At 40.5% G+C, this 27,250-nt stretch overlaps 1 protein-coding gene and 1 pseudogene across 1 annotated transcript in view; both read right to left on the minus strand.

Annotated features, from left to right (window-relative positions):
* Window positions 1–27,250, minus strand: part of KDM7A (lysine demethylase 7A) — a 77,038-nt gene that overhangs the window by 43,313 nt on the left and 6,475 nt on the right. The gene's annotated exons all lie outside the window — the stretch shown is intronic.
* LOC148778403 (large ribosomal subunit protein uL16-like) lies at window positions 1,896–8,781 on the minus strand (annotated as a pseudogene).

Genomic DNA, 27,250 nt, shown 5'->3' on the forward strand with positions numbered 1-27,250 from the left:
GGGTTCTGTGAGGTCATAAGGAGGGGGCCTTAATCCAACAGGATTACTGTCCTTTTAAGAAGCAACACCAGAGAGCTCACAAACCCTCTCTCTCTCTCTCTCCGATCTCTTCTCTCTGCCTCCCTGTCCTGGGTGGATTAGAACACCACCTAACTGTAAAATATGGTCATCATCAGCCAGGGTGGCTAGCAAATTTGGGTCACATCACTGACATGGTGAGAACGCTGAGTCCTGACAATTCTGCATTAGGTCTCATACCCCTAATTAACCAGTTAAATTAGTTTGAGGCACTGCATCCGGAATACTCTATTTACATGGAGTATACAGCAGTAGCATTTAAATAAAGATTGAGGGAACTAGGAACTTGAAAAACTATATAGTGACATCTTGAACATAGGAGCAGTTCATCAATGAAAGACCACAGCAACTTTGCTTACTTTCTAAGTAATCTATTAGGGTAAAATTTTACACATTTGTATTCCCCAAAAGTTTCAGAACAAAAACACAACCACAACTAGTACTTGAAAAAGAGCCAAAGCAGTACTAACACAGAATTTGGGGGTATCAGCTGATTGGTGTTACAGTGGAAGAGAAAATTGGTGAAATGGATGGTGGTCACATCACTCAGAATGCAGCAAAGAGAATAAGATGACAGGAAATACAAACAAGAGTGGGAGAACCATGAAGGATAAAATGAAAATGTAACACACATTTAACCAGAGCCTCAGAAGGTAAAACAGAGAGAACAGGGGCAGAAGCAATATCATGAGCTAACAGCTACAAATTTGCAGAAATAATGAAAGACACTGATCTCCAGATTTAAGAAACCCAACACATCCCAAGCAGAATGAACAAAAAGTCAACTCACATAACAGTAAATCTGCAGAAAACAAAAGTTGGGAAATTTCAAAGCCATAAGAAGAAAAAAGCACAGACTATGTGCAAGGATGAGAGACTTCTCAAAGAAATATTGAAAATTGGAACATATTAGAATACCTTACATGTGCTTAAAGATAGTTATCTGCTAACCTAAAATATCTATTAACTGAGCATTCAATATTCAGTTAAAATGTGTTTCAAGTAGGAGCAGGGAAGGAAAGAAGCTGTACAACCAAAATAGAGTTCACCTCCAGCCAACCCACAGTAAAGAAGATGCCAATGGATGTACTTCTGGCAGAAGGAAGATGGTCACAGACAGGTCTGAGATGCAAGAAAAATGGAAAAGCCAAGGAAAGTAGAGTGATATCTCTGAAAGAATACGTAGGCAAAGCACAATCTATGAAACATACAAGGTTTGAACGGCAGAATTAAAAAAAACATGACCTAATGAACATTTATAGAACCCTACACACAACATCCATAGAACACACCCTTCCTCTCAAGCACACATGGACCATTCTTAACAAGCAACCACAGACTGGACCACAGTCAGTTTTGCAGGTGTGAAATCAGAAATTTTCTGGCCACAGTTCAATTAAGAGAGAAAGAAATGACAAAAAAGGTAACTAGAAAATCTTCATGTGTTTAGAAATTAAGAAATAATAGTATAAATAAGCCAAGTAAAAAAGATAAATCATAACAAAACTCTAAAACTTATTTTGAGCTGAACAGTAATGAAAATGCTACATAACAAAACTTGCCAAATGCAGAACTTGTAAACAGAAATATGTAACTTTAAATATATGCATTACGGGAAAAAGAGGTTAAAATTAATGAAGTAATAAAATCTTCCTCAAATAGTAGCAAAAAGAATAGCAAAATAAACCTTAAACACACAGACAGAAGGAAAACTAAAAGAGCAGAATTGATGACACAGAAAACAAACACACAATAGAGCACAGTAGCCAAAAACTGATTCTTTGAAAAGACATATAAAATTGTCAAACCTCTGGCAAGCTTATGAAAAATGAGATAAAACATAAATAACCAATGGTAGGAATGAAAAGAGGGAGAAAACTATAGATTCTATAGATACTAACTGTAAAAGAGGGTATTATGAATAATTCTACGCTACAAGATTAGAAAATATAAGATAGGCAAACCTGAGTCACAAAGAAAAAATATTTGCATAGTCCTAAAATTGTTACTTATAACTAAAAATTACCCCACCCTCAAAAAAATCCCAGGCCCAGGTGGGTTCACAAGAAAGTTCTAATAACTGTTAAGGGAATAAATAATTCCAATATTATAAATTTGCACCAGCAAGTAGAAAAAAGGACTTACTTTCTAATTCATTTTATGAAAACATGACCTTGATATTAAAACTTAGAAAAGATGATACAAGAAAGAAAAATTATAAGCCACTCTCATTTGGAAATATCAAGTTTGGTCTATCTCAGGAATGCAAGGTGATTTAAACACCAAAAAAATTTAATCTGTGAACTTTGCCACATTAAACAGATTAAAAGAAAAACCCACATGGCCGTTTAAAAAGGAGCAGGACAAGTATTTGATAAAACATTTACTTCTGATTAAAATACAAACAAAATTCCTTAGAAAATTAAGACAAGGATACTTACTTAATCTATATTACTAATACTTACTAAAGGATTCTTATAAAACTCCTAAGCAAATGCCATGAAAGTAGTCTCGGGATTTCCCAATAAATTAATAAATCTTTTTTAAAAAATCAAATTAAACATAAAAATTAAATATCCCTAAACCAAGAAAATGTTATTTCAGATCTTTGCTGCTGCTGCTAAGTCACTTCAGTCGTGTCCGACTCTGTGTGACCCCATAGACCGAAGCCCACCAGGCTCCCCCATCCCTGGGATTCTCCAGACAAGAACACTGGAGTGGGTTGCCATTTCCTTCTCCAATGTGTGAAAGTGAAAGTGAAGTCGCTCCGTCGTGTCCGACCCTTAGCGACCCCACTGACTGCAGCCTACCAGGCTCCTCCATCCATGGGATTTTCTAGGCAATAGTACTGGAGTGGCTTGCCATTGCCTAAGTGATCTAAAAGGAACTACTACATACGTTTCAGTTTCCTCTCTCAGAAGGAAGGATAACCCCCCACCTCTCAGCCCCCATTAACAGAATTCTACAGTCACAAAGGTTTCCCTGGTGGCTCAGACAGTAAAGAATCTGCCCTCAATGCAGGAGACCAGGGTTCGATTCCTGGGTCGGGAAGATCCCCTGGAGAAAGGAATGGCTATCCACACCAGTATTCTTGCCTGGAAAATTCCATGGACAGAGGAGACGGGCAGGCTCCATACAGTCCATGGGGTCGCAAAGAAGTCAGACATGACTTTCACTTTTCTAAGTCCCAGCAGCTTTAACAGATATGTTAAGAGTACATGCAGTAGGACACATAATGCAGAACTCTGAAAGCACACTTTCTAAGAATAACTTTCAAATCTCCTTTAGTCTCTCACTCCACTTCTCTTACAAAACTCTCCTTCATATACAAATTGCTCCATTTTTCCCTAATGGCAAAATGTTCAATGTTTCTTAGACTATTGTGAGTGTGTGTGTAGAGGTGGGTACCTTCCTGTGGGGGTGACAATCTGACCTTTGCTGACCAGCTTCCATCTACAGAACAGTCTCAGGGCCTTTTGGTAAGTGGGACAGTGACAACTTTAGCACTTTCTATTGTCTTAACCTTCTGAAATTGTTGCTGAGCTGGCTTTTTTTTTTTTTGGTGACACTTGACAAGAACAGAATTGAATTAATGACTAACCAGGATTCCCTGGGATCTGCCAAACATTCTTTTATTTCCTCCTGGATAATGCTCCCATTTATATTCCTTCCTCTCAATGTTAGAAGAGTTGGAGGCCAAATTTTTAAAGATCTTCCTGCCAGCAGACTTCATTAGTTATTCCTCTTGCTTCAAATCCTCTCCCCATTCCTCACCGAGCAATCTCAGTACTCGCCTTGCTGAAACTTCACTCGATCAGCCCACAGCAAGTTCTGCAACACTTTATTCACACACATGGATATCTAATACTGAGCTGTTTTACACACCTTACTTCCTGACTTGAGCTCAGACTTCTCCCAGGATCACCTATAGTGCCCTCTCAACATGATGATCCCAGTAAATTTTTGATGATTATTAACTGTGCTGAAAACTTATTTGAAAATCAATCCATTGTGGCAAAGTTATAAGCAAGTTAAAAAAAAATGTCCAGCTTGAATTTCTGAAGAATTTGGTATAGGAACTAAAGGCAACACAGTCTGTAAAAAAAAAGGGGGGGGACAATCTTTCAGTGTATGAATTAGTAGATTTCTCATCTTTCCTTAGATGGTAGAAGGATGCAGTAATGAAATTCATTCATTTAAAATTCTGCTTCAAGTTTTCACTTGTGTTTCAAAAGTTCACCCTTCTACCCAAAAGTAATTTTGACAACTTCTCCATAAAGGACTGAGACATTCATTGTGTAAAACCTCACAATAATATCACCAAAGGGGCTGGGGAGTGGCCTTTGAGATGAATTAACTCCAGGAATAGAGAGAGTGCTTTATAACCTGTTCTTCATATTTCCTTTCATATAACTCTGGAGTCAGCTGAGGCCCTGGGACAGCTATAAGCCAGGCAAGGACTACCCAGTCCAGTTTCAAGCCACCAGAAAAATAGGGGTCAATTGGCTTGAGTGGGATGCACAGATTTTAGAATCAGGAAAACCGATTTGATTTCTAGCTCCATTAGTTTTGACTTTGAGCAACTTTTTTAATTCCTCTGAGCAGGAGTTCCCCTAGGACTAAACAGGACAATGCAGGTAAGTATGTAATACATGTGGCTTAGCATATAATAAGCAATGGTACAGTAAATACATTAATAAACAGTAACCATTAACATTATTATGCTTCTATTAGATACCAATTACAGCTCATACAGCTCTGGGTTTATTACCTATGAGGTCTGAGAACACACAGGGAACTTGGCCTTATGATTAGGCTTAATATTTTTTCCTTCAGTGATGTCTCTTCAGAGCATACATTAGACACTCAAATGGCCACTCTTAAAAGGAAAAAGAAGATAATTCTTTTTCAACTTTTAATTACTTTTTGATGGTTGAGTTCTCTGGAGTTTTAAAATCCTGAACTATGTACAACTATGTATGACTTCGGTAACTTTGTCTGTTCTTTGTCTCACTGTTAGGATGGAATGACAGTATCTCCCTCAAAGTTAAGCAAATTAATTAAGTTAATAAACACAGAATTTTAGAATGAAACTGTAGAACAATTGTTTTGCAGGTCCAAAAGCCTTATTTTGCTTATTGATATTGGCTTAATAGGTTGACATTCCTGCTAAAACTATACTAGAATGCCAACAGCCATTTTCACATCTAAATTACGTTTTATGCAGTGTTTTAACCCTAAGATACTTTATTATCAGGTATCAGCTAAAGCAAAAATTTGTAATTTGCATGTATGAAATATTTTCACTGAAAATCAAACTGGCAATTTTTCACTAAATCTTTGGTTCAGAAAAAAACAACTTCTGTTATTCTCTTGCTGACATATAAACTGTGTTCATAAAATTAAGTGCTTTTCCTTACAAGTTGAGCATGACATTGAAGATTTTATTTTTGACACATCAAAGCTATTTACTGGCATATTTTGTGCTTAACTATATTTAACAAGGATTTTGAATGAAGTGCATACTGAACCAAATTCTTTTCTGAAAAAATGTGACACTCTTCCTACCTCTAACAGTCGGCTCATCCTTCCAACCGTCCTAACAGCTTCCTGAGTTATTTCCAACCAGCTAACTAAGAACATTCAGGTTACCAAGGCTTAGGGAGGAAGACAATAGAAAAAGGAATTAAACAGAGATTTCTTGGTGGTCCAGTGGCTAAGACTTCATGCTCCCAATGCAGTGGGCTAGGGTTTTATCCCTGGTCAGGGAACTAGATCCCATGTGCTGAAATTAAGACCGGGTGCAGTCAAATAAATAAATAAAACATTTTTTTTAAAGGAATTGAACAAAGAACATGACAGGATAATAAGAGGGACTGAAGAACCAAGATATGAGCTCACTGATACAAAACACACCCTTCAAAAAACTGAAAACCCCGTTGGTATGCTTGTAATAAAACTTGTTCCAGGATGACTGTGTGAAACATACACATCAAATGTAATTTACGTTACACTATTTACCTCTAGAGCACAGAAAATATGTTTGTTCTGCTTGTCACTGCCTGACACCTGAATATAGGCAACATAAACGGTAAATAGTTTAAAGGATCTTTGTGAAAGTGGCTCAGTCGTGTCCAACTCTTTGTGATTTGATGGACTATGGAATTCTCCAGGACAGAATACTGGAGTGGACAGCTGTTCCCTCCTCCAGGGGATCTTCCCAACCCAGAGATAGAACCTACGTCTCCCGCACTGCGGGTGGATTCTTAACCAGCTGAGCCACAAGGGAAGCCCAAGAATACTGGAGTGGGAGCCTATATCGTCTCCAGCGGATTTTTCCGACCCAGGAATCGAAACGGGGTTCTCCTGCTTTGCAGGCGGATTCTTACCAACTGAACTATCAGAAAAAGTACTACTATACTTTTCAAGGTACTATAAGATTAAAAATGTTTATTTTTTGTGTTGAGCTTTTATGTATTATTTGTGTGAAAAGTATTATAAACATATTACAGTACGGTGCTGTGTAGCCAACTGTGTTAGCTGGGCACTGAGGCTAAATTTATGGACTTGCAAACAAACTGTACTTAAGAACCCGCTCTTGGAATGGAACCTGTTCCTATTTATGGGACTTACTATGCTGTTCTACTCTTTAGCAATCTACTTTCGGCTTGTCAAGCTATGTGTGGGGTGTGTCTGTAGTGGCTAAGGAAAGCTATAATGCAAACAGTGCCCATGATTTGCTATTTCCTGGAGACAGACTATATTTCTATTTATAACCAGCGAAAGAGCAAACAAATGCCATCCCAAAATGAATATTATTTGAGAATTTAGTAAGAACTTTGTTAATCATCCTGGGGAAAAAAACCTTGTCATGATGATAAAGGATAAACAGAAACAATTATATAAAGGTATGCTTATAAATGTCCTTAAGTTAATAAAGGAAAGAATTAAGAACAATGTCATCAGTATATACATTACTGCCTTTGTGTATGTTTTAATAATTAATTTAATGAGAAATTTAAACTCCACATCTGCAGCTATAGGATTAAAAAATCTTGATTTTATAAATGGCTTCGTGTATTTTGACTGATGATTTCTCAGTTCAGTTCAGTTGCTCAGTTGTGTCCAACTCTTTGCTACCCCATGGACTGCAGCACACCAGGCCTCCCTATCCATCACCAACTCCCAGAGTTTACTCAAACTCATGTCCATTGAGTCAGTGATGCCATCCAGCCATCCTCTGGTTGGATGACATCATCCTCTGTCGTCCCCTTCTCCTCCCCTCTTCAGTCCTTCCCAGCATCAGGGTCTTTTCAAATGAGTCAGTTCTTTGCATCAGGTGGCCAGAGTATCGGAGTTTCAGCTTTAGCATCAGTCCTTCCAATGAATATTCAGGACTGATTACCTTTAGGATTGACTGCTTTAATCTCCTTGAAGTCCAAGGGACTCTCAAGAGTCTTCTCCAACACCACAGTTCAAAAGCATCAATTCTTTGGCGCTCAGCTTTCTTTATAGCCCAACTCTCACATCCCAATAACTAAAAGTAAAAAACATACAAAAATCTGTCCTAAAGCCACTTGAATCTAGAAGTATAAGAAACGTTTGCGAAGTTCAGTTCCTTGCTGAGAAACCACAAGATTTAAGGAGTTAACATCTAAGAAAACTTTTTCTAAACCCATTTAACCCTCAATCTATCTGTGGGCTCCAAACCTGGCTATGCATTAGAATCTCCTGTGGAGCTTTTACAGGCTGTGTGAGGCAGCCTTTCAGAATGAGGCAGCTCTGCAAGACGGGATATGGAAAGATCTCCAGGACACGCTGGAAAGCAACAAAAGCCAGGTGCAGAAGAGTACGCCCCCACCCACCCATGCCTGCATGCCTGCAAATGCAGAATATAATGTGTGGAAACATCTGCAAAAAAGCATGCAAGAGAAAGAAAACTGAATAGATCCAGAATGGAGGGGAGGGACAATTGCTTTCACCATGCAACTTTCTACATCTTTTTACTGTGGGTTTTTTTTTTAATTATTATTTTTGTTTTGTTTTGATAGGAAAGTAGGATATACTGGTGGGCACGTGTAAGGAGAGGGCAGTGCCAGGCTCTCATGAGCATGGGGCCCACCATTTGTCCAGGGGAACATGATCAGGGATGTATCTAACTCCACAGCCACTCTGGATGGGCCACTTTTCTATCATGTTTTCAAATTTATTGGCATTATGCTTAGTAAATCTCCACTTCTTGGAGATGTGGATATTCTGGCAGCCAGGGAACTTGAACTTGGCCCTAGGGAGGGCCTTAATCACATGCTCCTTGTTCCACAGCTTGGTGCGGATGGACACTGTGACTTGGCCAGTGTTGACCCTGGCCACTGTGCATACCTGTCTGGAGCCCATTAGCTCCAGCACAGCACAGCGTCTTGTTCCTGTGGATAACGTGGAAGGGGTGGAACCACATTTGGATGGGAAAGCCATCTTCGCCACTGCTTTTCACCATGTACTTGTTGGCACAAATACGGGCACCTCCAGGGCTTCAGAGGAGAGTGGCACCTACGCATCTGACACTGTGGTCACAGAGTGGGAATTCAGCTTCTTCTGGCTTCTTCTGCCCCAAGTCAAAGATGTGGATCTTAGCATCACGGACACTCCTCGACCGAAGCCAGACTTTGAATAAAGCTTGTTCTCACAGTACACCAGGAGAGGCAGTGGTCATGGTGACACCAGGATCTTCAGTGAAAAGAGCTGCTTATTTTTTCTTAAAAGAAAAAAATACATTCTTGAGCCCCACCTTACATCTACAGGGAAAAGTTAATGGGTGGTACCTAATAATCTTCATTTTTAACAAGCTCCCCAGGCAATTCTTTCGCTCAGCAGAGAAATGGCAGTTAAGGAACTATTGATCTAAAGCCCTAGCAGAGAGGCTAGAGCAATGCCTTATTCACAGTTGCTTCCTGTGAAAACTTTGTTACTCCAATTAGACTTCATATTTCTTAAAGATATGAGTAATAGTTGCTTCCCTTGTGGTGTAACTGGTAAAGAATCCGCCTGCAATGCGGAAGACCTGGGTTTGATCCCTGGGTTGGGAAGAATCCCTGGAGAAGGAAAAGGCTACCCACTCCAGCATTCTGGCCTGGAGAATCCCATGGACTTATAGCATAGTCCATGGGGTTGCAAAGAGTCGGGACACGACTGAGCAACTTTCAATTCACTTAGAATAACTTAGAATTTCCTATTCTCCTTTGATCTACCTAAAGCTGACTATAAAGTAGATGCTCAAAGAATATTTACTGATTGACAGAAAGCAGAAATTCCAAGCACATTAGAGAGGCATTAGTTTGGGCTACTATCCTGGCCAATATTCTACCATACTCAAATTAAATGTGAATTTTGCAGATATAAAGGGGTAGGAAACAGATGTGGTGGGGAAAAAATAAATAACGGATGACTTTTTCTTTCAAGATTTTGAAATGTCCATACTTTTTGTTAATGAAAAAGAACGTAGTATTATTGAATGTTCAAACTTAGTCATAGGTATTTATAACCGTATTGTGCAAAAAAGGATCTCTGTTCATGACAGATTTATATATTGTGTCCATGAACTCTGCTCTCCTTTCTTGCAGCTTCTAAGTGTTCCCATATTAATTTTCCAAGCGGGGTTATCTGCTAGAAGAATACATAGATTAAACAGATTATAGGTTGAAACAGGTTTTTTAAAGATGAACCAATAGCCCAGGTCACAGTTCTATTGTCCACTGTGAGTATGGGAAGGAAAGCTATATTTTCTAGTATCTAATGACATCTACAGAAGATTTAATGTATACAGGGCTAAAAAATCACACCCTGGGATAAAATACAACAGCAAGTCATAAACTTTTATATTGAGGACACTTCAGTGATGAGTCAGCTACAAAGGACCGGAATCAACTCAAGCAGATCTGGTGCCCTCGTAACCTTTCTCCTCTTGCAAACAGTCTTCAGTGCCCAAACCTAAGGGAAGAGATTACACGCTGAGCCAAGCCAAGAGAAAGGATTCATCTTAGAGAACTTCCTGTTGGAACAGAAACTAAGGTTTCTGAGAGGTCTACTCAACACCCTTAACAGGCTTTTTCATTCTCTATAAAGGATGAGTTAGAGTAGAGGTTTGGATCATGGAAACCTTGACAAAATCCTTAACAAGTATCCCTACAGGAAGATTTCAAAGAACTTCAACAAAATTACAAATCAGAAGTACTCAACAAAAGCAAAATGGGTAGTGCTGGGTTATCCAGAAAAGTCAGCAGCAAATAGTGCACCATACTATTTCAAAACACACAGTAAGAGCGAAGCGTAAAGTGAGTAATATGCAGGGATGTTTACCTATTAGATCCATTCTGGAGAAAATGTATTATTATAAGTTCCTCAAAGTTCATTTTGTAATTTTTCTTTATTTCCACTAGAGGTCAGATGATAGACGATTGGCAAATACAAGAAAAATCAGGCAGTCCTTGGTTTGCATGGTAGTGTGGGACCATAACAATACTTACACAAGTTGAAACCACACAAAGCTATCTTAGTAATCGTTGGGAAAATCACAACTGCCCCCTGAGCTTCAAAAATGTTGTGAAAACATTTAAAACTCTCTTACTGTCAATTGTAATGTATAGAGAAATGAAAAAATCAGTAAAACGTTTATGTAGTGCACTGTCATTTAACCTATGATGCTGCTAAGTGTGCCTTCACTAAGTGCTTCTGGCCACACATCCAGAGTCTCCCAAGCGGCAGCAGTATCAACACTCTAACTCAGTTACTTATTTCACTATTTCACTGATGCTCAATTTAAATTTCACCTTCAGAAACATCACTGTTTGTCCTTTGCTGGACTTTCGTCTTTACTGACCACTTCCCTCTTTTGATCACCCAGCTCTGTAGGATAAGATGGGTAAGATTTCCGGTTTATCGGTGGGAAAGCAGGATGCAGCACAACACCCTTTCCTGTCTGTGTGTGAGCTGAAGGATAGATGCCCAGCTGTCACTGACATACTGGCTTGCTGACCTGCAGACTGAAGAGCTAGCAGCAAACTCTGTACTTTATTTGCACAGTTAATATATCATGGTGGCCAAAAGTTGAATCGTGTTATTGGGGGACTGGTATTTAACTAAAACATGGTGATGGAGAAATATATATTTGGTCTTCCTTTCCTGGTTCCTTGCACAGCAATACCTAAAACCTTTGTAAAGTTCCTAAGTGACAGAGGAGTGTCTTTTGTTATTCACAACAAGCCCCTCTCAACCACACTTGAGTTTATGCTAATACGGTGACCCTGGACGGGCCCATGGATAGCTTCACGATGGTCAAGTTGCCCCCAGAACTGACTGTGTGATTAGAGATTTAGAGCTTTCAGCCCATGTCCAACCTTCAAGGAAGAGACAGAAGTTGGAAATCTAAAAAAAAAAAAAAATAACCAATGGCCAATGATTTAATCTATCATGTCTAGGTATTGAAGTTTCTATATAAAAACCCTACCCAAAGGGTTTGGAGTGCTTCAGGGTTGGTGAATGCATTCAGGGACCAGAAGAGTGGCATATCCCCAACTCCAAAGGGACAGAAGTATGTGGGACCCTTAGGACCTTGCCGTATGTACCTCTTCATCTGGTTATTCATTTATAACCTTTATAATATCCTTTATAATTATATAAAGGATAGCGCAAAGGAAAGTGCTTCCCTGGGTTCTGTGAGCCATCAGAGCAAATTATCAAACCTAAACAGGGAGTCACGGAAACCCCAAATTTGCAGCCAAGTCAGACAGAAATGGATGTAACCCACGAATTCACTATTTGTGATTGGTGTCTGAAGTAGAGGGGCGCAGATTAGTTGGACTGAGCCCTTAACCTATGATGGTGATGTTGTATAGTTGCTAAGTCACGTCTGACTCTTTGCAATCCCATGGACTGTAGCCTACCATGCTGCTTGGTCCATGGAATTGTCCAGGCAAGAATAATGGAGTGGGTTGCCATTTCCTTCCCAGATGACATCTTACCGACCCAAGGATCAAACCCGTGTCTCCTGCATTGGCAGGCAGATTCTTTACCACTGAGCCACCACGGAAGACCCCAAAATATGGAACATTTCACAGTTAACCTGTGGGGTCTACTCCAACTCCAGGTAATCACTGTCAGAGCTGAATTAAATTGTAGGACACCCAGTTGGTGTCTGCAGAGAACTGAGTGTAGAGAACCCACACATTTGGTGTCAGAAGTGCTATAAACAGAGAAACCATTTTCCTTTGTATGGTGACTGAAATCTGTGCAAATCAGAACCACACAAAGGACGGACTGCCTATACAGCATTCTCTAAAACAGTATTTCGAAACTGTCCCACGGGAGTTAAGGTTACACACATAAAGGTTCCACAGTCAAATAAGACTAGGGAGGTGCTGGGCTGAGATCAAATCACTTTATTTACCAGCAAAACGCCTTGGAGAATTCAACCAGCTGATGTGCACATTGCATTTCCCAGATGGGGATCAAGATGGTGTTATTATTTCCCACCTTAGGAATGTGTTATAGAAGTTAACATTCAGACTCACCAGCTGTGAATCAGTTCAGTTCAGTTTAATCGCTCAGTCGTGTCCGACTCTCCGTGACCCCATGAATCACAGCATGCCAGGTCTCCCTGTCCATCACCAACTCCCGGAGTTCACTCAAACTCATGTCCACAGAGTCGGTGATGCCATCCAGCCATCTCATTCTCGGTCGTCCCCTTCTCCTCCCGCCCCCAATCTTTCCCAGCATCAGAGTCTTTTCCAGTGAGTCAACTCATCGCATGAGGTGGCCAAAGTATTGCAGTTTCAGCTTTAGCATCAGTCCTTCCAATGAACACCCAGGATCGATCTCCCTTAGAATGGACTGGTTGGATCTCCTTGTGGTACAAGGGACTCTCAAGAGTCTTCTCCAGCACCACAGTTCAAAAGCATCAATTCTTCGGCGATCAGCTTTCTTCACAGTCCAACTCTCACATCCATACATGACCATGGGAAAAACCATAGCCTTGACTAGACGGACCTTTGTTGGCAAAGTAATGTCTCTGCTTTTTAATATATTATCAAGGTTGGTCATAACTTTCCTTCCAAGGAGTAAGCGTCTTTTAATTTCATGGCTGCAATCAGCACCAGCTGTGAATATTTACTACAAATTTAATGTTTTATAATTACAACTGTTATAGTTTAAATTTACTTTTAATTTACAATTTTTACAATTGGTACAAAGTACTGGTATATTAAATGTTTAGTAAAACCACTCCCTTAACAAATTAGGATACCAAATTAGCAACAGCATCACCAAGCATTTACAGCAGACAGTATTGGAAAATGCATGAGCAAGAAAAGTCAGTAACTGGTAACACACTAAAACTTTTGGAAACTCTCTCTCTCTCTTTTTTTGCAGTGGGAATCCAGGGCTTCCCTAGTGACTCAGAGGGTAAAGAATCCGCCTGTAATGCGGGGGGACCTGGGTTCGATCCCTGGGTTGGGAAGATCCCCTGGAAGAGGGCCTGGCAACCCACTCCAGTATTCTTGCCTGGAGAATCCCCATGGACAGAGGAGCCTGGCCAGCTACTGTCTGTGGTCGCAAAGAGTTAGACACGACTGAGAGACTGGGAACAGCACCGCACAGGGGATCCTAGTTCCTGATCAGGGATCCTTGAACCAGTGACCCTTACAGTGGAAACTTGGGAGCCTAAACCACTGGACAGCCAGGGAAGCCCCTAAAACTACCCTTTTAACCTTAAAAGAAATTTATTGAGATGTCTGTCTCAGATTTCCCTTATCACAATATAATTGTGTGTATGTTCAGTTGCTCAGTTGTGTCAGACTCTTTGTGACCCCATCACGATGTAATTAACAAATATTGATAGGGCACTTGTTAGGCTCAAACCTAAAAACTGTACCCTTACCTTAAAGAGCTGACAATTTTATCAAAATATACAATAAGAAGCAAGATACACCATATTGCTATGCCATGTGTCAGATTTTCTTCTGGGCAAAATACCTATAAGGTAACTGATGCCAAGACCACCCTTCACAGAGCTTCTTTCCTAGGGTTAAGAATTCAAAGCTACCACTCAGCACTGTGAGCTCTCTGACCTCAAAAATGATAACCCTGCCTGCCAAGCCTGTTTAAGTGATATCTGCGAAGTCCCTTCTGCACTGCTTGACTCCATTCCTGGCGAGCCCCATCGCACTGTCACCAGTGTATCAGAATGAGAGTGGGCAATTTAAGGAGGAAAGTTATGACCAACCCAGACGGCACATTAAAAGGCAGAGACATCACTCTGCCAACCAAGGTCTGTCTAGTCAAGGCTATGGTTTTTCCTGTGGTCATGTATGGATGTGAGAGTTGGACTGTGAAGAAAGCTGATCGCCGAAGAATTGATGCTTTTGAACTGTGGTGTTGGAAAAGACTCTTGAGAGTCCCTTGGACTGCAAGGAGATCCAGCCAGTCCATTCTAAAGGAAATCAATCCTGGGTGTTCACTGGAAGGACTGAGGCTGAAGCTGAAACTCCAATACTTTGGCCACCTCATGGGAAGAGCTGACTCACTGGAAAAGACTCTGATGCTGGGAGGGATTGGGGGCAGGAGGAGACGGGGATGACAGAGAATGAGATTGCTGGATGGCATCACCAACTCGATGGACATGAGTTTGTGTGAACTCCGGGAGTTGGTGATGGACAGGGAGGCCTGGTGTGCTGTGATTCATGGAGTCGCAGAGAGTTGACACGACTGAGCAACTCAACTGAACTGAACTTACTAAATTCCCCATCAAAATCTTGAAGTTTTTCTCTAGGTAAGAAAACAAAATCAGAAGCAGTAATGGGGGACCAGTTAAAGAAGGTAAGAGATAGCAGGAAAAACATCCATCAAGTAAGGAGATGAGCACTGTTAAATGAATGCCCGTCTGACCTGTAGCAATAGAGGCACAAACTGCTCAACACATGCCAGTAGCTCACAGAGCACAGAGCGTAACTTAGGCCCATGACGGTAAGACATTAAAACTAAGTGGCACAGTACTCTGTCAAGAGGAGCACAGTATATTGCTAAAATCCTTCTAAAATTAGCTGACACATAAAGAATTTTAACTCCGGAGTAACTTTTCTGAGGATACTCAGCCACATCTCACAAGTAGAACCTTGGGGGAAATCTTGTTTAAGTAGCCTATGACATTTCCCAAAGATGGCAATGCCACTGCTAGTTTTTTATATGCCCCTTAATCTGCGAAATGTTAACACTTCATTGCAGCTGTTTCCAGGTTAAAGGTTACCTATTACTATGAAATATTTCTAGCATTTTAAAAAGTAGGGATTCAAAAGGAATAAAGGAAGGGAGAAATAAAAGTTTCAAATTAAAATCATATCACACAGAAACTCCAAGTCAAGGCATCTTGTTAAGATAGTAAGACCAGAACACTAGTCAGTGAAGTAAGCAAGCAACTTTCACATTCTACTTTGGTAGTTGTGGTCCCAAAACATCTGCACATAGACATAAGTAAATGAAAACACTCTTATTATACAGGCATAATAATGCATATTATTATATAATGTATATAATAGACTGTCATGCTATTAATACGTGGAATCCAAACTCTACTTTTGAATCCAATTATCTTTCAACCATTTACTTATGATCGATCACTCTTCAATTAACAATTTTCAACCCATTGAGGTTGGAGTGTCCCAGAAGCAGATCTTGACACACAAATCTGAGTGGGGTGTCTATATGGGAGGTCATCTCTGGAAGCACTTGCAGGCGAATGGAAAGTGGGGGGTCAGGGAAGGGGAGGAGGCCACAGCGGGTACCTTCAGGAGCAATTACCCCTTTGGGGACACCTGGAAGATGACTCCATGCAGAAGGGGCTTCAGGTGGTCCCAGCAGTGGAAGGGGAAGCTAAGATATTTATCCACTGTCTCCCAATCAACAAAGGCTGAGGGCTATCCAGAGGTATTAACTGCCCAGAATTCCCAGCCTGCTTCAAACGGTAAGCTGCTGAGCACCTGGAGCCAGAAAAAACCCTCAGGTCAATTCTCAAGTGCTTTCAACAAGAAAGTATTCCAGACACAGGGACAGAGACAGAGAGGGAGATAATGATGTTATTCAGTTGCTCAACTATGTCTGACTCTTTGCCACCCCATGGACTGCAGCACACCAGGATTCCCTGTCCTTCACTCTCTCCCAAACTCTGGGAGAGACAAAGATGGAAACTCAGAAGCCAGGGGAGATGGCTGGGGTTCAGGAGAGCCTACTAGCTGGGTGGACTGGAGTCGAGCCAAACTAATGTGCAGCAATACTGAATTTGTTTACTCTTCGTACATATACACATGCTCATCTTAACGTTCCCTGTGTTCTTCATCCTTCTGTCATTATTCCTCCATTCTCTCTGTGATGAATAATCAGCTAGTATATACATAAAATACTTACGATGGGTGTGGAGAAAACGGAACCCTCCCACACTGTTGGTGAGAATGCAAACTGGTACAGCCACTATAGAGAACAGTGGGAAGATTTCTTAAAAAATGGCACAGAACTGCCATATGACCCAGCAATCCCACTGGTGGGCATACACACCGAGGAAACCAGAACTGAAAGAGACGTGTACCCAAGGTTCACTGCAGCACTGTTTACAATAGCCAGGGCAACCTAGATGTCCATCAGCAGAAGAATGGATAAAGAAGCTTTGGTACATACATACAATGGAATATTACTCAGCTATAAAAAGGAACACATTTGAGTCAGTTCTGATGAGGAGGATGAAACTGGAGCCTATTATACAGAGTGAAGTCAGTCAGAAAGAGAAACACAAATACTGTATATTAACATGTATATATGGAATTTGGAAAGACAGTAACGATAATACTACATGCAGGGCAGCAAAAGACACACAGATGTAAAAAACAGACTTTAGGACTCCGTGGGAGAAGGCAAGGGGGGATGACTTGAGAGAACAGCACTGAAACATGTACATTACCTTATGTAAAACAGATGACCAGTGCACGTTGGATGCGTGAAGCAGGGCACTCAAAGCCGGTACTCTGGAACAACCCAGAGGGATGGGATGGGGAGGGAGGTGGGAGCGGGTTCAGGATGGGGGGACACATGTACACCCATGGCTGATTCATGTCAACGTATGGCAAAAAAAATCACAATATTTTAATTATTCTCCAATTAAAATAATTAATTTTAAAAATAAATTTAGGCATATGCTACACACACAAAAAAATACATATGATAAAGTTATTATACAAAAATAGGTATAGACTAAATAAATAATATTAATAATGCTACCAATTAATAAGTAATATTTAATACTTAATTTCTGAACAAAGATTAAGGACAAAGTTGTCCAACTTGATGAGGAAATCCAAAACTGATTTGTGCATGTGGGAACTCAGCAACATCCCAGAGGGAGAAATAACCATTCTCAGCAGTTCCAGAGGCACTCATAAAGCTGACGGGTTGTAAAGATCTGTTCTGTCCCACCTCTGAGAGCAGCCTCAGCTCTGGGCCCCGCTACCATGAATCCCTTGTGAGACAGGAGGTGATGCAGAAGAATGAAATGGGGAGCAGACGGAAGGAGGGCAATCATCTTTTAGACAAAAGGGATTAAAATATTTTAGCTATTTTAAGAGAAGTTCCACAGAGAAAGCAGCACTTCAGGAACTATTTTTGAATGAAGAAAAGACATTATGGTGATGACCAGGGAATTTCCAGAGTTTTTAGTTTTTTTTTCTGCTGAAGAGGAAAGTGCTGTGCTATACTTATATATCTGTGTTGAGGGCTGTGGGGGTCGGGGGATGGCTAGAGGGAGGGTAAATACTAAGGAAAGGCGGGGCGGGGGCAACTGAGAACGAGGAAGGAAAACAGAAAGCGAGGATAAGGCAGAAGAGATCAGATCATGCAGGGACAGCAAGAGGCAAAAATAAAGTGCAGAGGGATTTCTGCAGGTGGAGGTACAAGCCGCATTAGTTTATTCGTTTGGATGCCACAGTATGGTACATGGGTAAAACAGGCACTTGACACCATCTGCTTTCCTTCCATCAAGCAATGAACACGCTGTGTAGAATGAACCCAAATGCCTTCTATGGCTCAACTATTCACTCATTCAAAGGATTCTCAGGACACTGGAAACACAGCAATGATAAAATCAAGAAACCAAGAGTCTACACTCTTGAAGCTTACATTTTACTGGAAGGAGATAGACAGAAATGAGGCTGGGACAGCCCAAAGGAGCAGTTGCAGGGGACAATCTGCTGGGTCTTAGGGGCCACAGGAATGCTTCCGCTCTGAGTGGGATTCCAGCAGAAGAGTCACAGGATCTGACATTTTAAAAGTACTACTCTGGTTTCTGTGTTTGCAGGACGAGGACTAGTTAGGAGGCTACTGCAATAATCTCAATGTATATAGGAGAGGGAGGTGAAATGATGAGAAGCGGTGAGATTTTGAAGGTGAACCAACAGGACTTTGCTGAAAATTTAGTGCAGATTATACGAGAAGAAAAGTGAAAGTGTTAGTCGCTCAGTCAAGTCTGACTCTGTGACCCCTTGAACTGTAGCCAGCCTCCTCTGTCCATGGAATTCTCTAGGCAAGAATACTGGAGGGGGTTGCCATTCCCTTCTCCAGAGAAGAAGCGAGGATGACTCCAAAGATTCTGGACCAAAGGAACCGCCATTAACTGAGATGAAGAGGACTGTGGAAACAGCAGGCCTGACTGGGAAGCCAGATCTGGAGTCTGACTTTAGACACACTAGAGAATCAGATGCTTACTCTTCATCCAAGTAGAGATACTGAGTTCAGTTCAGTTCAGTTCAGTTCAGTCGCTCAGTCTGTCCGACTCTCCGCGACCCCATGAATCACAGCACGCCAGGCCTCCCTGTCCATCACCAACTCCTGGAGTTCACTCAAACTCATGTCTACAGAGTTGGTGACTACATATTTAAGACGAGAGCTCAGGGAAGAGGTCTACAAAGGTGATAAAAATTTAGGGATCACCCACACACAGATGAAAGCTGAAGTGGTGAGACCAGATAAATGTCAGAAAAAGAGAACTACTGAGGAACGAACCCTGTGGCACGCCAGCGACAAAAGACCAGGGAGATAAGCAGGAGCTGCCATGAGGACTGAGGATGAGGAGAAGGAACAAGAAAACTATCAGTACAGGGGTCCTGAGAAGCCAAGTGAGGTGCAACTGGGTAATTCTGATGAGAACTGCTCCAATGGAGCAGCAAAGATGAAAGTCCCATTGGACTAGGTTCAGAGACAATGGACCTCCACTGGATAAAGAAAGATGGGAAGGAAAACCACAACCGGAGGCAGCAAGTACAGACAATTCTTCTGGTGAATTTTACTACAAAGGGAGAAAACAAACGAGGTTGCAACTGAAGGATGAATGTCAGATCGTTTATTTTTTTATGAAGTTAAATATTATCTGCACACTAATGAGGGGGGAAAATGATACTGGGGAAGGGGTAATTGCTGGGGTCAAGTCCGTGAATAAGGAAAAGGAGATGGGATCTTCTACAACGAATACACCTACAGATAATCTCCAGTGACTTAGCAGTTTCCTTTTCTTTCTGAAATTACATTTCCAGAAAATTTCCTGTTTCTGAAAATAGATCTCTCCAACTAAAGCAAACTTTGGCTCACATGCAAATGGCTGAATGTGAGATATGTAGCACTGACACTTCAAAAACAGTGCCTAGAAAAAAAAAATGTCTGAAGGGGAAAAATGCCACTTATTTGAAGAACAGATACTATTTTGACAAAACAGATAAACTACTTTTCATCATTTAAGGATCTCTTCTTTCTGTGGGAGTGTACAAACCCTTTAGCTACATTTTATTAATCTACTTCAAGGTCTACCAAAGTGTACCATTATGCATACCTGAATGAATAGATTTCAAGCAGACTTGAAGTCTGCTAGAAAGACGGCCCACCTGAGCAGCTGATCTACAGGTCACCCAATCTTGCCATAAATACGGAGGAATGTGCTGAGGCTGTGAGTAGCTACTCACACTGCTGGGCAGGCAAGGTCACCATTAAAACAGAGAGGAACCCAGAGGACCCTAGTATGGCCAACACCGTGAGAATGGCTGAACCTGATGGGATCCAGTTCCTGGATGGCACTGTCATTGGCAACAGGACATCAGTATGAGAACTGAAGACCAGGTTAGCTTGCCCTGCCAATGGGACAAATTCTGCAGGGCCGTCCGCTTTACAGAGCCATTCTCATTTGGTTAAATTCTTCAATCCTTTATTTCCATTAGCGAAACCTGTATCCTTCACCTGTGTCTGTGTTATCCTTTCGGCAATCACCATCACCCTTCTGACAATCTTACTCATAAACATTTTAGATGATAATGCCGCTTTATCTCAATTAATCTATCTGTTCTCACAAATATTAAAATATGTAGTAAGCACTGCAAACACACGATTTAACAGATACTACTGTTTAGGACAAAATTAAATTTAAAAAACCAAAATCCGTTTAAAGTGGTTTTAAGGAAAAATATTAAGTAAATAGTACAAGCGCTACGCAGATGCGGCAGAAACCATGACGGTGGCCAATGAAAGCCTGAAAAGCAACAGTGGTAGTGAAACCAGAAATCACTGATGTGGTGAAGAAACGCATATCTTAACATCACTTGATCCTTAAGTTCTAAGAAACTTGTAGCACAGTCTTCCTCTGTCCTGTCCAAAGAAACAGAGAACCTCTCAAAGCACTGAAACCAGTGACTGCATCATGCAGCGGCCCTGCGGCCAGGACAAGGCTAAAAACAGCACCAGGCAGCCGGCAGGAGGTAAGTGGAGAGAGCCGCTGGGTGACACTCCTGAAGGGACAGGCAGCCCCCAACGAGGCAATCCTGGGGGAGAGAGGTGTGTGAAAGACTGTGGAGCTTCCAAAGACTAATCATTTCCAACAAGGGTTTCAAGGAATGAGAACCAAAGCTCAGGGCAGGGAATCTGAGCTCTCCTCCCACAAGGGGAGAGCAGAGAAGAGGAAAATAAGGCAAGCAGAGTCCAGTGCAGACTACTTGGCATCTGGGTGGCTGGAAAAGTGGGCATGAGGAGAGAAGTCCCTGAATCAAACAGAAGGGACTCTGCTCTCCCCGTAACCATGGCATCGAAGGAAATGTTGATCCTCTGATATGCAGAAAATAAGGACAGGCCAGCAGAAAAAAAGGAAAGTGACTTCAAGAACCAGACACACAGAAAGCTGGCCTTAAAATAGGAAGAATGTAAGAGGAATATGAGTCAGACCGGTGACAAGTTAAATTAAGTAAAAAAGCTCCAACTCCTCTCATCTGCAGACAGCTTTCATCCCAAGGTTCCTTCATGACGCAGTGACGTGAAAAAGACTGACCACATGTCTATGGTGCAGCGTGTGTGACCCGTGAGGCTCTAAGGGAGGTCACAGAGAAGAGGAAAGTCCCAGGAACCCACAAGCCCAGGCTCTGGAGAGAAGGCGCCCATGCGGTCAGCCACCACAGAAAGCTTCTCAAGTCATCAAATGGGAACCATCCAGAAAGTCTCTGCTTCAAAAGATGTCTTTTGCCCCATACTTATCAGAGATTCCTGGGCAGTGTAAATATCTCCAGGACTTCCAGACAGATATCCAGGGCCATCTTATTTTCTTTTTATTTTTATTTTCTTTTTAATATTTATTAATATTTAAGTATCCACAGGAAACTGCATAAATCAAAAGGACCACAGTGGACTATGTTCCGATTTCTTTGTCAAAGAGGACCACTCCTCTGCCAACAGCTTCTGTGCATACAAAACCACGAAATTATCTATAATGTTATAGCTTTCCCCAGCTTCTGCATGCAGTTTCATAATTCATTGCACACGATGTCAGATTGTTATGATTACTGATATACAGAAGTCGATATTATGTTTGAAATCCTGTGTTTTGAGTTCAAGGAAAACATTTCCACTTTACAAAGGAAGAGAAATTTAATACTTCTCCACAACGCATTCTGAAAGTTTTACTTCCCCTACCCATAAAATAAAAATTGGATATGTCATTGTATTTCCTCTAACAATGATTTTTTGATATATTAGAATTATCAGATAAATGCAACGTACAGCCCTGATAAAGAAGCATCTTAATTTTCACAGTTAGTATGTTTAAGCTTACCAAACCTACATTTCACAACAAGTGGTCCTTACCCTTTCTGTCTTTGATCAGCAGTCTCTTTAGAAAATAAACTTTAAATAGGGTTACAGCTAAAAGAAAGTGGGCTTCCCTGGTAGCTCAGCTGGTAAACAATCTGCCTACAATGCAGAAGACCCCAGTTCGATTCCTGGGTTAGGAAAATCCCCTGCAGAAGGGGTAGGTTACCCACTCCAGTATTCTGGCCTAGAGAATTCCATGGACTGTACAGTCCATGGGGTCACAAAAAGCTGGACACAACTGAGCGACTTTCACAGCTAAATACAATTTCAGAATGTATAATGCTAGGAACTTAAGAATGTGCCTAAATGCTTATCAAGAATAAAGATAAACACAAAAATATATACATATACATCGCAGCACTATTAAATACTTAAAAAAAAGAGAGAGAGAGACAAGCTGAAGAATTCATCATCAGAGAACCAGATAAGTCATGGCAAATCCACAGAGTGGAATTCTATGCAGCCGTTAAAAGCACGCAATATCTGTATATGCTGATGTGAAAAGCTCTCCTAGACCACTGGAATATTTTTAAAAATTAAGAACAAGGTACAAAACCATGTATACCATGTGACCCTTTCCATCTGGATAGAAATTCAAAATTGTTAATGGTATTTCCCACTGGGGAAAGGGGACTGTAGGAAGGAGACAAGACACTTCCACTTTTCATTTTTTTAGCTTTCTATATTGCTTGAATTGCTTACCAGATTTTGGAGGTTTTTTGTTTTTTAGTTACAAGTTATGTGGTCAAAGGAGACATGGACCTTTTTTAAGATTCTTCATTTTACTTCACATTGCTTAAAACTAATACATATTATACACTGAACTTTTTCCTTAAATAACCGATAGAAGATGCTAATGAGCCAATTAATTTCAAAACTAGTGATTAAGGGAAAGAATCAAGCATTTAAATCTGCCTCTCCTATATAAACGGTACCACTAGGTGACTAAAGGAGTAGACAAAGGGAAGTTTTCTCTTTATAAAAGTACTCCAGCTATAAATGAAGAAGAAATTTTATAATTAAAATATCATTTTGCAACTGCCAATGAACAAATGAATGGATACTGGCATTGACCAATGGCAGCAAACATAACAAAAATAGAAACAACCAGACATTTCATGCCTCCTGATAGAAGACTACACCATCCATCCATAAAATACTCTTTGGGGTAAAAAACAGCTGAAATCGGATCAAGATCTTCTAGCTCCAACTATCAATCTACAGGGAAGAGAGGAACATGTTGAGAGATACTATAGGGATGTAATAAGCAAAATCCAGAAAATGGATAAACAACCACTTTCTGCAAGAAATAAACTGCAAAGGAAAAAAGAGAAACATGAGCAAAACCAACAAATCAGGGTTTTCCAACAGCAGGACTATTGACATTTAGGACTAGGTAACTCTTGGCTTGAAGCTCAACATTCAGAAAACTAAGATCATGGCATCTGGTCCCATCACTTCATGGGAAATAGATGGGGAAACAGTGGAAACAGTGTCAGACTTTATTTTTGGGGGCTCCAAAATCACTGAGGATGCTGATTGCAGCCATGAAATTAAAAGACGCTTGCTCCTTGGAAGGAAAGTTATGACCAACCTAGATAGCATATTAAAAATCAGAGACATTACTTTGCCAACCAAGGTCCGTCTAGTCAAGGCTATGGTTTTTCCCGTGGTCATGTATGGATGTGAGAGTTGGACTGTGAAGAAAGCTGATGGCCAAAGAATTGATGCTTTTGAACTGTGGTGTTGGAGGGATTGGGGGCAGGAGGAGAAGGGGACGACAGAGAATGAGATGGCTGGATGGCATCACCGACTCGATGGACATGAGTTTGAGTGAACTCCGGGAGTTGGTGATAGACAGGGAGGCCTGGAGTGCTGTGATTCATGGTGTCGCAAAGAGTCGGACACGACTGAGCGACTGAACTGAACTGAACTCTTCCTTATGGGGCTGTTCTGTGTGTGATGTTCACACCGGCCCTCTCCTATGACATGCTTGGAACAACTCCACCCACCTCCTGCCAAAAGAACAAACGTCTCCAGACACTGCCTCGTGTCCCTTGGGAGGCAGCATCCCATCCAGCTGAGAACCAATGATACAACTAATCAAATGTGTGGACCTTACTTGGACCTCGACGCAAACTATTAATATAGTACCAAGATTTACCATTTATTGTAGTTGTTCTTAGAAGAGGCCTTAAGAGATATACATGCTAAAATAGTCACAGATATAATGATACACCCCAAGTTCACTTAAAAATAACACCAAGTGCAAAGGAAATAGGGCAGAGTTAAATGAAACAAGATTGGTTATGAATGAATTGTTAATCACTAAAGTGGAGTGATGGTATCTGGGAGCCCATTATACTGTTCTGTTTATGTCTGAAATTTTCTTAAAAAAAAAACACAAAAATTAAAATCAAAGCCAAGACCATCATGGTGGCTAGCAACATCCAACTGAATGACAAACCAACCCATTGAAAGAATCTTAACATTCAACTAGTTTCCATTAACCATGCTTGGGGCTCTCAGAATATATAAATACATGATTCTGAATTTAAAAAAAAGAAAAGGAAAGGAAAAAGAAAATGGCCCCGAGTTCCATGAAAAATTGTTCAAATTCATTTGTAATTTTTAGAGATATGCAAATCAAAACATGGATACCATTTTTCACCTCTTAGGTTGGCAGAGATTAAAAATATGACAACAGGTCCTGATGCCAAGAATGTGGAGAAAGTGGAACTCTCCTACACTGATGGTGGGAACGAAAGCTAGTCCAACCATTCAGGAGAGGAATCTGGTGAGCCTGACAAAACAACGCACTCATTTTTGACCAAGTAATTCTACTTCTAGAATCTAACCTGCAATGTAACCTGGAGATGTTCTCCCATTAAAATGAAAATGCATATACACAAGGTTACTCATTACTGTAATCATAAAAACAACCTAGATGCCCATACACAAGAAAATGGATAAATAGATCAGGGTATATGCACACGAAGGAGTACCATACAGCTGTTAAAAAGAATCAAGAAGAGCTCCACAAAGTGACATGAGTGATTTCCAGTATACATGGTCAAAATAAAAAAAAAAAAGCAAAGAGTATTTATTGTATGATACACTTTATGTAAAAAAAAAAAAAAAGGCAGATGTGAGAAAATACACAGGGATCTGCTTGTTTTGTGAGAAAACAAACAAGAGACTTCACACCGAAAGAGACTGATTATTCATGGGGACAGGGGAGATGGGGGACGGGTAGGGGCAGGAGGAGTGAAAGGGGCATTGACACTTCTGAGTATACCTTTTCAAATAACTTCTGGCTTCTTAGAACCACAGTCATGTTTCACATTCTCAAATACAAACCAACAATTAAAACCAACCAGGACAGAGGAAGAATCCAGAATGCAATATAAATAGTCACAAATAAACCTAAGTGAAAGTTGCTCAGCTCAATCATGTCGACCCTTTGTGACTGCATGGACTATACAGTCCACGGAATTCTCCAGGCCAGAAAACTGGAGTGGGTAGCCTTTCCCTTCTCCAGGGGATCTTTCCAACCCAGGGATCGAACCCAGGCCTCCCGCATTGCAGGCAGATTCTTCACCAGCTGAGCCACCAGGGAAGCCCCACAAATAAACCTAACCATGTTACCAATAAATAACACACTAAAGTAGAAGAAAAGAAGTAAGATATCTTTGGAAAACAGTCTTCTGCCTAGATATAAGGCTATAAAGCTAAAGACAAAAACAAAAACTACACAGATACTAGAATCTACTTAGCAAACTGCATTTCTCAGAAGTGTATAGGTTAGCAATTTGAGAACTATTTTATGTACTTTATGTATAGACTAGGATTGAAGAAATAAGTAAATTATATATTGTAGATAATGAGAGCTGCATCTCTGTTAGTCAACAAACTTATAAGTAAGGAAAGGGGAAGGTTAAAATGAACTCTGTGATGTTAGATTAGAATCAAAGGTATTATAAAATTTTACAGTCAATACAGATACAGATGCAAACACACATATGTGTGTACATGTGTGTGACTAGAGTATTTCCCAGCTCTGTCCACTGAGAAGACCTCGAAGTAATGAGTCTACCAAGTGCCAGACCTTGGTTTCTAACAACCATTCTCCAATAAAAGGAATCAGGGCTCACACAAATACATACAAAAATCATAGAAGTTACCACTAACTCACACCATCATTAATATTAATAGAAAGGTAAGTAAGCAGTCACTGCAACAATAAAAGGTAACTTCCAAAAAGAATTAGACACTTGAGCAGCAGCAGCAGCTGCAACATCAGAACTGACCTACTGCTCAAAAGCTGTGCAAATTATTGTGGTGTTTCAACTGCTCAAACCAGTCAAAGCTTGCTTTATAATCAAATTCCTTTACACCTGTTCTATTCTTATTCTTGAGCTCCACCACATCAGATCATCATATATAAAGGCATTCTTCCCCTTGGTGATCAGTAAACTCAATTTCATGCCTAAGAACACGAGCTAGGACAGCAAACCAAGCAGAAATCTGCCCCCAAAGTAACAGTTTAAAATTTTTTAAAGCTTGATGGAAGAACTATATGTTAGTGTCACTAAGCATCATATGACTCCATTTCACAACATATTTTAATTCAAAAAGCAACACTGAGCATGTATGCATAATTACCATTGTAAGTGGAACATATGAAGAAAATACTCATATATTCTCCTACAATAAACTGTTACAACAAAAAAAAAGATGTTGAGAAATTCAATAAATAGACTTTTTGTCTCTTACAGGGAGATGACACACGTTCACGTAGTATGTTTATAATACTAAAAGACTTGATCATTAAGCAGAAATGTATATAAAACCAATTTTAAAAGTAATTCCTAACCTTGACATTAAGAAAAATCAAAATACACTCCAATAAGAAGTCCAATATAAGAAGGATGAATCAGAGCTAATTATAAAATTTTTCAAGCAACTATTT

The sequence above is a fragment of the Moschus berezovskii genome, chromosome 3 (assembly GCF_049115385.1).
Source record: "Moschus berezovskii isolate FMDL1 chromosome 3, NW_MosBer_1.0, whole genome shotgun sequence".
Taxonomy (NCBI): domain Eukaryota; kingdom Metazoa; phylum Chordata; class Mammalia; order Artiodactyla; family Moschidae; genus Moschus; species Moschus berezovskii.